The following is an 11,680-nucleotide window of genomic DNA, read 5'->3' as shown; positions in this document are numbered from 1 at the left end:
TTGTGGATGAGGTTCTGTATATAATCTAATGGTAAAGCGGCCCATGCTTCTTGGCAAAAAGCCTCCAGTTCCTGTAAGTTCCGGGGCTGTCTTGCATGAAGATGATATTGAGATCAGGAGACTGAGATGGACACTAACGGGACCTTCACTTTATTCTGCTGGAGCCAGTGGCATCAGCGAACCACCTCCATATTTCACAGTAAGAATGGTGCACTTTTCATCATAGGCCTTATTGACAACAAGATGATGAAAAGCTGTCATTGATGCTAAAGGGGGCAATACATTAGGAACTGGGGTCATTTTGGTATTTTAACTTGTTAAGGAGATTTTTTCCACAATAAATGGCATCACAACATCCCTGACCAATGATGTTGAGTGCAAAAAAAGTGTTTAGTCTCAATGTTAGTCAAAGTGATATTTTTTGACGACTAAAATTGGACTGAAACTAAATGAAACGTTTTTCATGAGACTTAAACTATGACTAAAATGTCCAGATATTTTAGTCGACTAAAATAAGACTAAATAACAATGAAAAGGAGCGACTAAAATCATCCAAACTGCTATTGACAGTCTCAAAAAGCCTCATATCATCTAAATTCACTGCCAAAGGAACAGATCTGAGCTTTGTTCATGTGGGAGCAGCTCCATGAAGCAGAGGACCTTGATTAAATATGATTATAATGAAAAGGAGACAAACTAAACACTGTTTAGTTTGTCTCCTTTTCAAAGGGATCAAAACTCTTGCTTCCACCTGCTGATGTCATGAGTTGGTGCTCCTCTGTGTTTTTAATATCTAAAGTTGTTCTGATTTTTTAGCACTCTGCTTCACTCAAATATGTCCCACTGAAGGAAGGCTCCAGGCCTCTGTATGCTTAGACATTTCCGCTGAATTACTTACTTATAGATTTTTTAATGTTGTCAAACCTGAAATAGCACAGCAAAAAACACATAAGAAGCCTGAGTAAATGTTCACTGTGCTATATATCACGGCACATGTGTCCACTGTGTTCTGTGGTTTAGGCCGCAATAAGCTGGTGGTATAACATTATGGTTTGGCGTTAACACTGTAAAGTCACCAACCACTGGCATTCATTGCATATTCTGACAGTATAGGACAATGTATCCTATTGTCCATGTATACAGGGAACAGGACCAGTCAACTTTATCCATATAATAGTTTTTTGTCAATTGAAAGTAACAATTTCAGTTCCTTGTTGTGCCTACCCACTTTGTTAGTTCAGCTGATTTAAGATTATGAGTTAAGGGGACTTAAATAAAGCATCTGTGGCAAATCTGTAGTATTTGAGCTGTCGCACCCACTTTGCCACAGTTCTCCTTTCGGAACTGTACTTCAAAGCATCCATACTGTTCCAAGAAAATGCTGTTGCACATATAAAAAGCTTTCTCGTCCAGCTGCGCGGCGTGGATCTAGTTCCTCATGTGGTTGAGTCCGACTTGGGAGGGGCCGTGCATTAGGGGAGATAATTGTTAGTTTGTGGAGGGCGTGCGGGACACACTGATGGGATAAGAGTGACGTCGGGAGGCCAAACATCAAACGGGATGAATACAGAGTGCACAGGCTATAAGACACGAGGTTAGAATTGTGATTAAGGGATTTCAGGGCTGAAATAAAACAGCTGTGGCCCATGTAAAGACTGTATTAAAGAAGACTGTACTTTACTGTGAGCTGATGCAGGGTTAGAAAAGACTACACTGGTGCCACATTTAATAAATAGCTATAAACGAATGGTGAAAGCTGCTATTAGAGATTGAATTGATGATTTTTGGTGGTGGACGCTTCTGTGCAATATCATTTTGTATCAGCCGGTTGGTAGATTCACATACTTCAACAACACTCTTGTCTTTCTTGCCGTGTCCAGTCCTGTACGAAAACACGTGTGAATGTGACTTGTCAAATTACGGTTTAGTTATAGTTTTAAACAAATCAACTCTAGTGTCTTTGAAAACTCTGTATCCGTTTACGTCCTCTTTCGACACTATTTGACTTTTTTCACACAGTTCTCAAAGATGAAAAGTTGTTTAGTGAAACCAAGGGGGAATGAGAGCCATCTACCCACGGAGCTTCACACACGGAGTCCATTCACAAGTCTAAAGTGCTTCCAGACACAATCTTACACTGTGAAAACCACTGCTAATGTGGACCAGACCAGTCAAAATGGGCATCGTCTTCCCACAGGAGGAGCATGTCTTGTGAAATGTGTCCAAGCAATACCGGCACACCTGAGTCACATGGCTGCACAGGAGTCTTTGTCTGGCAGAGATTGGAGCACATTGGAGCTGGTTGTCTCATTGCATTTTTACAGTCACACTCGGAGACGCTGTGACTTGAGACTTTTACTGACATCAAGTTGACATTGAGTGAATTCCTACATTTTACAGCTCATTGTTGAGAATTTTGCAAAGAAAGAGGAACACATTGGGCATTGACATTGACACTGATTTGATTTGACTGAATTGGAAACAAATGTATATGTGCCATTGCATGACCACACATGCGATTATTGATAGAAGTATCAAAAACAATATTCAGGAGTACATAATTGGAGAGCGAGCATACTGAAACCAAAGCATAGTGTAAATATAAAAAGTACAAAAGCTTCCATGATGAGTTTGCCTTGTGCAAAAATCCCTTTTCCCTCAGAACTTGCAAACCTGACAAATACATAGTAGATCGGCTCTAAAAGCACCCATGAACTAACAATACTAAACCACTTGTTGCTTTTGTTATTGTTGAAACACTACACTGTGAATGTCAGAGCCACAAACCAATCACATTTCAATCAAGCCAGCCAGTTGTCCAGCATACATTGTAAAGTGTTTAATACATAAAAGTGGCACACAGATATGTCATAGATCATGGAAGAATGACAATGAGAAAACTTATTTAGTCCCGTGAAGAGCAATTCTTTGCAGCAGCGACCTGGCTATACATACACATAGAACAAACATTTACAGTATGTGTCACAACAGTTCACAAAGGTTCAGCAAGACAATGTAAAAGCTCTTAGTTTGAATTTAAAAACCTTATTGCAGAAAAGATAAATTCGTTCGAAAAACGATTTGTTCGGCTCACAGGCAAGTAAAAATGTCGACCTGAGGGCGTTAATCTAAAACATGATAGGATGTGCCTTTAAGTCTATGATCTGACTAGCCTTTTTAGTGACCCGACTCTTCCAGAGTGAGGTCATATCCCTCTGTCGGACGCCCATGATTTTGGAACACACATTAACAATTCTGTTCAAGTTGTTTTTGTCTCTTACAGATAGACAACCGAACCATCAGATGAAAGAAAAAGTGAGAAGACCTTCTATGTAGGAGCTGTAGCAGGCTCTAAGAATCCTCTCACTGACGCCAGCAGATAAACTCTCTGCTGTCCTTTTTTAGCAATAGCATCCGTGTTTACATCAAATTTCATTTTACTACTACTCTCAACGATTTGCCCTTTTTTGCCGTGTATGCTCACTGGAAGGTAAACAGAGCATTTTCTTCCCTTTATGGGCTGACCTGTTCCACATACTTTGTTGGTACACAAAACTGCAAAACTGCTAAACCTAATCCAATCCAATCCAACTTTATTGATTGACTGCGGAATTCTTCCGCAGTCAATTATTGGTTTTCATGTTCTTTATTATTATTCCTCTTCCATCTTTTTCCCGATTTTCTAGAGCTTTCAGCACCTTCATGCTTTGTGCAATTTATGCAAGTTATGCATCAAAATGTTCCGCATGTTGAGGAGAAGGGTGCTATTACTTTTGGGACTTCTGCAACTTACGGTTTTTCTGCAATCGGCCAAAATGGCGGAGATTTTTCCCATTGACTTATAATGGGGCTGCCGCAAATCCATGCTTTTCTGCACCTTTTTCTGCATTTTCTGCAATTTCTGCACTTTGTGCATGTTCAGCTTCTGCAACTTGTGGGTTTTGAGAAAAAATTGGCCTTCTGCAGTTTTCCAGTTTTTTTATACGAGAGTTTGAAATTTTTGCATTAGTGTGTATGGGGGAATCCAGCCAATGGGGAGACTCCAGGACTTTCAGCCATTTGTGCAGCTTCTGCCAATCAAGCACTGAGGCCATTTCAACAGTTTGACCAGTTTATGGAATATAAAAGTTTATGCAATATTAATAATTTATGCAAAGTAACCACTTTATGGGATTTAACCAGTTAATGCAACTGACGAGTTTATGCCATTTAGGATTTATGAATTTTAAAGAGTTTATGCAATTTACATAATTTATGCAAATTAACCCATTCATGCATTTTACCACTTTATGCAGTTTATACAGTTTATGCAACATGATATTTTATGCATTTTACCACTTTATGCAAATTAGATTATGCAAATTAAGCAATTTATGCAATTTGAACAGTTTATGCAATTTCTGCATTCGCTTCCCGCAATTCCGCAGTCAATCATTTCTAGTTTATAATGCACTTTAAAAACAACATGGTTGACCAAAGTGCAGAACACAACAGCAAAAGGTCACAGTAAAAATTAAGAGCACATAGGTAAAAAGAATACAAGGAATACAGGCAAAAAACATAAAATACAAAAGATTCTTAACTCAATTAAAAGCTACAGTAAACAGAGCCGACTTTAAATCAGAAAGTGACTCGGCGTGTCTAAGGTGCGACGGCAGTGCATTCCACAATGACGGGCCTGAAACTGAAAAGGCACGATCGCCTCTCAGTTTCCTTTGAGACCTTGGGGGGAAAGTGTGGGAATCCAACCCAGGACCTTTTTGCTGTGTGGCGAGAGTCTTATCCACTACTCCCCTGTGCTCTCCCACTGCTGACACCTTACACCTGGGACTCGCTCCAGCCCTTACATAGTTCAAGGTAGTTCCACAGTCTAGCTTGTCAAAAGAAATGCCACATCTCATTTCTCTCAACACGGTTTTCAGCACATACCACTGTAGTTTGACTAACAAGCCGGAGCCTGACAGGTCTGTGGAGATGACCAGTGCGCGAGACGACTCTTAAGTACGAAGTGTGAACACATGGCTCGCTCTGGGCCGGCTGTGTGACCTCCTCTCGCCAAGCCACAGGGAAGTCAAAGTTCAAAAGGAGCAGGTGCATTCGCTGCTGATACTGTACCCCTCGTGACCAGCACAGACGATGGAAGACAACTGCTTATAGCGCTCTCCATACTTTCCCATTTTCCTCTTTGCTTGAAAACCACACTGCGGAACATAGCAATGATCAACCAATTAATCCGCTGGACTCTGACAATGCCATTATTGCAGTGCGTTACCAATCGAAAGCATTGGAAGAGAACCCAATGTACCTCATGTCTGGCTACCTGTAGTCAAAGCATGAGACGAGCTGGTGATGTCCTGCTCCTATAAGTTACGTGTCCGAGGAGAGGAATTGTATTTAATTATGTGCTTGTCTTTGATTCTATTTATTTGGTGAAAGGTTTCGCAGTGTGGCTTCAAAGAAAACTATTTGTCGCAGCCTCTCAATCATAGACACCGTCTGCAGGCCATAGCGCTGGTATGAGCTTGTACATGTCCAAACACATAGGCTGCATGACACACAGTGGGCCATTCATCACCTCCACTACTGTCACTTTTATGTTTAGTAAATTGGCTGTTTTCGACTTGTGGAAATGTTTACAGCACTTACGGGACTGTGAACTGCTGTTTTATTCATTACATTACAACAGCTTACAGTGACAATAGTCTTTAGCATCATGTTCTGGGCGTAAATCAAGATACTAAGTGTTATATGTAAGGACCTATGGATGAAATGGAAGAAGGATTTTCAGAATCAGAATTGTTTTTTATTGGCATTGTCAGTGAAAGGGTGTACAAACTAGGAATATTCTTGGGAGTGGTGCAGCATGACACATTTAAGGTGCATTATGAAACTTTTTATGTGAACTTTTACTCACTGTATTTGTGCATAATTTAGCTTTTAGTGACCCAGCAGCTGTGGGAATGGTTAGCATGGCGGCTTAACTTTCCATCACAGTGGCTCCAGGGTCAATTGTTTTTAGGTTTCTGGTAAGTTCAATGGATCCTGAGCGTCCCAGAGGTCATAGCAGCCACTGGATCACAAAAAGTTAAATTACGCACCAATATCAAGTTTTTCTTTTTTGCATAAAAAGTTGCATAATGCATCTTTAACATGAACAATAATTAAAATCAACAACTATGCTTACTGTTGTATTGCACCTAACAAGCTTGGGAAATTTGTCAAAGCATTACACTGTACTACACAGCTGCCATGGTTCTGACCAACGGAAGTGAGGCTGCCAATCTGCATCTTTGCCCCCCCCCCAAACACCACCATTTATACACACACACTCCATAGTCACACAGGCAGGGCAACATTGTGTCCAAGGACACACCAGCCGGAGCCGGGATTTGAACCGCCAACCTTCCAGTCACGAGAGGACTTGCTTTACCCTCAGAGAAACTGTCGCTCGGATGGTAGAACAGTTATGCCTCTTGCAGAAAGTGACATGAAAATGCCAATTGTTTGTTATGGGGCTAATGGTTCTATGCCTTTCCGTGCGGTAATTACATAGTCATTTCTGAACCTACCTGAGTACAGACATTCCACCACAGCATCCACTGCAGTGATAAAATGCCTATTGTGTGTCACTAGGCAGTCATTTTTTGCCATCTCTCTGCTTTGTATTTAGACACATTTGCAGCTGTAACCACCTTCCTCCACCCCTGCATTACTGCTATATATACATCCTATACAGGACGAGGAAATGTGAGCTTACATGTGCAATTGTACACACATGCAACGGCCTTATAGCTCCATAGAGTGTCATGCTGGGACATAATCTGCAGTATTGACTCAACACAGAAGAGGAAAGGGTCATATAAGGACAGTGTTCAGGCTAATAATATAAACGGGACTGTCTCACAGCCCTCACAATCATAAGTTGTACACAGAGCTGCAGACAGACACATGTAGTTTAGAGAAAACCCCCTGGCTGCACAAGTGTATACACCCTGTTATTTAGCATTACCATTCCTGACATACAGATTACCTCCTACAACATATCACTCAGCCTGTCTGCATATTGGGCCTCCATTAAAACTAAGGCAGCATTTAGTGCAGTGTGGTGCTTCCTAAACTGCAAAATGCGGGCTTCGTCTAGTGCTATTGAGACGTCGTTTGACTTTCAGTCCCAATTTAGTCTAACATAGAGCCAGTGTTATTGGTTTGTGTGATTTTTAGGTAAGACAGGGCTTTCCCCTATATTTAAATTGTGTATTATATTCTGATTCATGCTCTAAATGTTGACCCATATGCAGTTGATACTAAACAAACGTGTTTTTGCTTTGTAAAATTACTGATGTCTGAGTTAACAAGTTTCAAATGGAAAGTTCAAATGTAGTGTTAGTGTAAATAATTAGTTTCAAAGTGAAGAGTTACAGACTGTACTGACAACAGGGTCAGCTTTAGTTAATTTTGGACTTCTCTCACTTCTCTTTTCAGATATAATTGTCTCTGTAGGTAACAACATGTTCCCTACATTTGAACAATCCTTTGATTAATACCTTTGGGGAAAGTGTCCCACCAGATGTTCCAGCCCCAGATCAAGGTCACGTCTACCAGGCTGGACGATAGAAGTGAGTTGGCTCTTAATATAAAGACCCATGCCATGGGGCAACACACTCAGCTGTAGAATCCCTGCTTTAGTAGTACACTATACATGGCTGGCCTTGGACAAAGTGGGAGGGGCATGTAGAGGTGTATGAAAAGGGGCTCTGTCAGTGATTTCCACTAAAAACAAACTGGGAAACGTGAGGGAGAGCACTTCCCTTCAGAGGCCGTTGGTACCACACATACGAGACACGTTTGAGGCACTTGGTGTTATAGCATCACTATATAATAGTTTCAGTGGGCTTAATGTATATTCCCTTTATTCACTTGCTATAGGCATTTCCAACCTTTATTTTCCCCTGAGAGTTAAGCAGGATTTGAGGACATTTGTGTAACCTTCTCTCATTTACAAACTGTCCATTTTGTAACTGAGACAATATTTAAACTCAAAGGAAGGAAACAGATTACATTTACTCTTATTGCTTTATCATTTCATACCTAAACATTTGCAGCTTTTGATTAAGTTGTTCATATTTCATTTATTTGCTGCTCAAAATGCATAGATCTATAAATGTTTGACTCAGTCTTGGAGAATTCAGATATTCTTTGGGGAGTTAATTCAAAAGGGGTGGAGCTAACGGGAGCTCCTTTTCCACAGGTTGGATAATCCCAACATGGGACATCTCCACTCTACCAGTCTCTGGACACATTGACGCAGACTTGTAGTTAGGTCATTTGGAAACTTTAAATTAATTGCAGCCATAAATCGAGGCATGTTTCACCCCTGTGTTACGCTGTGTAATGAATGCATGGATGTTCCTGTGGCAATTCACTTTTTGATGGCCCATTTCATAGTTTAAAATGTTGATGGTAATACATTTTAAACAGATCATCAAATTGTCCAGTGCCAGCCTATGTTTCCACATTTCCACGATAAACACATGTACAATTTGAGCTGATAGGGAACATTTATTGCATGCGTTTAAGTGGGTAGAGTTTCACATTCATTCAAAAATCTACCTGAAGTAGGACACACGGCACATGCCTCCACTCACTGACCACGCAAAATACTACTGTTCCCCCCTATCACCAGGCACCCTCCCACACTGACTCACAGCACTATCAGTGCCCAGCCACTGTGTCCTATATCTTCACAACTAACTTTATATAACTATTTTAGCGACTACATGAGTTAAATAAATAGTTGGGAAGCATCATCACATGACATTGCATATGCAGAACTTGACTTAAGGAAGATCCATTGGAATCAAAACTGTCTCAATAAATGTATTTATTCGAGTACTGACACACTTTATGCCGGATGTCCTGTGACTCATGCTTACAAAGAAAGAGAAAAGTTGGCCAGATCTAAACCATGACTTGTGCGGAGCGTCACACCTGCATTGTCTCCAATTAGGAGTTTCTTCCAGAGAGAACAGCATGATGAAAGATGCACCTTTAAGCCACTGTTATAACACAATGTGCATCTCAGACTTCCCTCAAATATGTTTTTCTTTGAAGCCAAACTCTCATTGTAGATGCCCCTGAGCTACAGACAGAGGGACATCCTCCTCTCGAGTCATATAAACGCTTCATCTGCAGCGCTTATGCGCGGTAGAATCAGCCTGCTTCAGATTAGGGACACCTGCGGGCCAGACCAGCATGTCCCCACCACAGGGAAATAAGGATTTTTTTTTTCTTTCACCGCAATTTCAATACCAATGGAGGATTTAGCTTTTCAACTTATTCTAATTCCCCAAATATTAAATACTTTAATTAAATATTGCATCTCCAAGTTATTTATTTGAAGCAACAATGATGTTAGGGTCAAACCAGGACAGGGCTGTTGTGGCTCAGTGGTTGGAGCGATCCCAGCTTTGAACGGTTTATATTGTCTGATATTATGTCCTTGGGCTAGACACCCACCTGTATGTAGTTTGAGGATAAATGATCGAGGATGGCCCACAATGGTCCACTTCAGTGTTTTGGATAGCTTGTCAAAACATTGCTAATAAAAAACATAGAGTAGAGATTAATTCATGCGTTTCTCTCCAGTCAGTTAGACTATTGTAACAGCCTGTTCACTGGCCTCTCTAAACGAGCTGTTACACAACTGCAGTACATTCAAAATGCTGCCCCTCAAGTCCAGGAAATACGACCACATTAGTCCAGTGCTCCGGTCTCTGCACTGGCTTCCCGTCGCTCAGAGAATAGAATCTAAAATAGCTCTGCTTGTGTGCATAAGCCCCTTCATGGTCGGGCACAAAAGTACATAGCTGACATGTTACAGCCGTATGAACCACCTCAGGCCTTGAGAACCTCAGTCAGGGGTCTTCTGTTTTATCGTGTTTGGGTGTCTGGTGTTGCTGTGAGGCACATGGAGTTGTACGTGACATGTGCCATACAAATGAACTTGCCTTGCCTCAAGCTCGTGAAGCTAAGTTATATTCAAGCCATTATGTTTTACTTATAATCCCTAATGTAATATGGGCCATCATGCAGCCTGAATACTGTTTTTGAAGTACAGATCATCAAGGGTTTGAAGTCAACAAGTTAATGGTTATCCACTGTATAGACTTGTCAAAACCACTAAGATTTCTGAGATTCCTGGTGCATTCCAAAGTAATAAACTAATTGTAAAATAGTGGAGATTACCATTCACATAAAGGCATTTGGGCAGAACAGTGTGTTAGATGTTGTAACTTGGCAGCTAACGGAGTTGTCACATGGCTCTTTAGTGTACTTTTTATATGTTTGGAACTTGTAAGATATGGACAATGTTTGCTACCCCCTAACATGACGGATTTCCATGGTAACGTATTCACCATAAACTACTTTTTATTTATGTATTCAATATGAGCACAACAATAACATTGGACAAGGCAAATGTATTGTGTTATTGTGTATAAGTGTTAAAGCACTTGCTAATTTTGTATTCTTGTTCATATTGGGCTTTTTCAAGTTATGGACACCATTTTAGGACTTTTTTTTTTCATTCAAAAGATGGAAAATGTTGTTTGATATTCTTAATTGCCACAAACAGTCCACATTCCAGGACTGTGAAATTTGTGGATATAAAACAAAACCAGTGTTGGCCTAATTTTTGGGTTGTGCCAAAGCATTTTAGTGCCACACATTACATATTTGTGCTCCCTTAAAATACTGTGGTGGCCAAAAATAGTGGAAGTGAGTTGAGGGGAGGTTTTCTTGCTCGGGTTGGACAGAGGAGGGAGGGAGAAAGAGCTCTTTATGCTCAGGCTGCGCGGTGTGTAAACAGTGTCAGACAGCGGCCGCTCGCTGGCTCAAATGCTGCTGTGAAAAGTACCTGTGTTATTATACTGTATAATGTTATACTGACCAAGTGAAGTTTGGAGTTTTTTGTGTGTTTTTTTTTTCACTTTTAAATGCCAAAAATAAGTTTTGGTATGTTTTCATCACACCAACTGTTTCCATGATTCATTTCTGTTGTACAGTGGTAATATTGGTTTTACAAAGTAGAAATTAAGATACATTTAATTTGTTCTGACTGTGGAAATGTATTAGGCCCAGATTTTGTGCGTGGCAGCCCATGTGAAAAGAGGATATGTAATCATGCGGATTCAGCAACCTGTCCTTAGGCAAGTAACTTTCCAGGTTAGCTACACCTCCGACTGTGAAGGGCTGGTCCAAATCACTCAGAAAAGAGGGCCCTATTTCTGTATGTATGTTAGCGTTAGGCAGAAAGAGAGGAGAATGAGAGTGACAAGACAGCTGACAGATACTGTCCATGTTTTGAGCCAAAAGATACAAAAGGTGGACTGTCCGCTGCCCCGACCTCTGTCTGAGACACAGGGGTGGTCTTGCACTGACACCGGGCCTGACTGTGGCGCTATAAAGCTTCTTAAAATGCTTACAAATTTAATGGGTATGAATGCAAACTGGCAGTTCTCAAAATATGAGATAAATGGGCATTCTGGTGGTGGGCATGGATATGCCTATATTAATCATTTAATAAATAGAGCTTTGTTGAGACAGACAATAACTTTATTTGTATTATGAAATCCAAACATAATGAGATGAACAGAACGTTCTCCACATAAAAGGTGATTTC

The sequence above is a fragment of the Gobius niger genome (assembly GCF_951799975.1).
Source record: "Gobius niger genome assembly, chromosome: 18".
NCBI lineage: Eukaryota > Metazoa > Chordata > Actinopteri > Gobiiformes > Gobiidae > Gobius > Gobius niger.
Note: the sequence above shows the minus strand (reverse complement) of the source record.